A 2,764-nucleotide genomic window follows, 5' to 3' on the forward strand; every position below is an offset into this window, starting at 1 on the left:
GTTCGAGATCATAATTTTGACGTTTCACATCGATCAATTAAGTGGTTCAAGAGAAATAATTTCAATAAAGATTTTCGCTCAATCCAATATGGCTGACAGACCATGTGACATCAATTGTTATTGGTGAATTCTCTGGTATCCCCAAGGCTTGTTGAACATTTGTGTGAAGTTTCCCCGAGATCTGTCGATCCTTTCTGGAGAAGAAGATGTTTGAAGGTTTTTGGGTAAATTCAATATGGCTGCCAAACCATGTGACCAATGATGTTGTATGTGCAAACGTTTTGTTCCTCATGGATAGTCGATCATACATGGGAAGTTTCACCTCAATCTGTTAAGTCGTTTCAGAGAAGATTTTTGAAATTTCATTAAAAAAAATATATGGTTGCTGAATCATGTGACCGATGACTTCATCATTTTTTTTTTTCTGTGGACCAATTAATCCCAAAATGACCCTCAAATTTTTCATAGATCAAATGTCATATTCTACGTTTGGAATTATGACGTCATAACGAAGGCACCTATGACATCATAAAATCAATCTTATTCCACACGAAGTGTACTTGCCATGTGCCAAGTTGCAATTTTTTCTTTGTTGTGGTTTCAGAGACACAGAGGTTCAATTGTTCCCCGTTTCCCAACATGGCCGCCACACCACGTGAGCAAGGACATCATCATAATTATCGTTAAAACATTCCACGTAAGTATTCGCTCCTATGGTCAAAATTTTGTCTCAATCTGACAAGCGGTTGCAGAGAAAAACACGAAAGTTATGTGCGGACAAACAAACAGACAAGGAAACAAACAAACAGAGGACAGTTGTGAGAGGAACATGGCTGAGACGGAGGATCTCGTTTTTGCTCTCCTCTCGGCACGACGAAATGGCTGCGCGATTCTTGTGTCGTGCTGTAAATTTGCCTGCGTACAGGGCAAGATGCTCGTCATTGACTGTTCGGCAGAGCCGTGAGGTGTGTGCATTTCTGAGGAGGGACGAAGAGTGTGCCTCGTGGCCTCATCACGGGGCCTCAGGCATCGTCTCGTCGTGTGTTCGACGAGGAAGGTGGACGATCATTGTGAGCAGCCCTCGTGTCAGAGAGGAACATTCGGCATATTTGTTCATGAAAAGTCGCACGGCGGAAGGTGAGCTCTCGTGTTGAATACCACCTCACGAATTACCTCACGTACGTTTTCCTGCCCAGAGAGCGGCTCGGCGCCATTTTGGGCACATCTTCCTGCACAGGACGAAGGGGCTCGACCTCAAAATTCAACAAGTACCATCTCTGGACAGCTAAGTGCTGGAATAAAGGGAGGGTTTTCTTTCCTTTATTTTCCCCTTGTCTGTATTCAAGTCCGTGTGTGGAGGCGCCTCGACTCCAGGCTTTAATTGACCTCACGTAGAAAAAAAACGAAAAAAAAATCAGACAAATGAAAAACCACTCATCGAGTGACAACTTGGCGAAACGGAATGGCACTTGGCAGAGCGTATCCCTCCGCCAGGCTGAACAGTTTACATTTTGTATGCCACTGATAGGTCGGATCTGATTCCGGACCTTAACCAAAATCGAATTGGCTTGTTCTCATCACCTAACCGACTCTTCCACCTCGTTTTGTCACAAGTCATCCACAACTTTTAGAGATAACATGCTATATATTGTTTTTGGCCCCGTCTCTCAACGGTGAAGAATCACCTGAAAAAATCTCGAGTCCGGATCCAGATTCAGATCTTCACCAAAATAGAATCAATTAGTCCTTGTCACACACCCATCCTGTCCACTAAGTTTCATCTGAATCTTTCCTCAACCTATTGAGGTATCATGCAACATCAGTTTGGCCCCATCTCTCAATGGTGAAGAATCAGTTAAAAATTAAATAATTCTAGTATCAAGATTTGGATTTGGATCTTCACCAAAAATGAAGCAGTTCTTCCTCATGGCACTCCCAACCTGTCCACCAAATTTCGTTTGAATCCATCCATAACCTTTAGAGATATTGTGCTGTATCGTGTTGGGAATCTGGAAACCATTATCGCACTCATCATTCAGGTCCTTCAGCTCAGTTATCTCGGGAAGTGCATGTTCCATAGATAGCTCGCAGTAGGGTGAATATACTGATTCTGGCTCACTTTTCCCCATGTAAATGAATGGGGATTTTCAGCGATTCATATTTTTTTCCCAAAAAATAAACCCCCTTTTTATCCCAAGGTATATTTATTTGTCTCCCCTTTTAACCTGGGGACACTTTTTTTTCAAATAACCCATGCAATAAGATAAAGATTTGTTCAAGTAGCAAAGTAGTAATGTGATTTGTTAAAGGTGATTCTTAAGAAATATCTGAAACGTCTAAGCCTTGGGACACTCTTTATCAAATAACCAATGCATATTGTTTAGCTCACTCATTGAACCTATAAAGATTTGTTCATTCTCAAATTCCTTCAATAGATTAATTTTCTTTGCACAATAATCCCCATCTAAAATATTGAAAAACAAAACATGTGAATCTTTATATTTTTTAAGATACCCCTTTTGTGCCATGAAGAAATGATAAACTTCTCTTAATGCTCTTGTTTGACCACCTCCTGAGCCACATATCATTTTGAGATTATAGTATATTGTTTTTTCATTGTTCAATTGATAACCATCAAAGTTTTCAGTCCATTCAAGGATATTCATTTTTTCTTTACATCCTCTAACTTACTAGTTTTTAAATTGATTCGCTTATTTGTTTTATTTACCTTTGTTTTAGTTATGTTTTCAATAAGACTTATTTG

The sequence above is a fragment of the Eptatretus burgeri genome, chromosome 2 (genome assembly GCF_056783735.1).
Source record: "Eptatretus burgeri isolate ZD-2024b chromosome 2, Ebu_testis_v1, whole genome shotgun sequence".
NCBI classification, from domain to species: domain Eukaryota; kingdom Metazoa; phylum Chordata; class Myxini; order Myxiniformes; family Myxinidae; genus Eptatretus; species Eptatretus burgeri.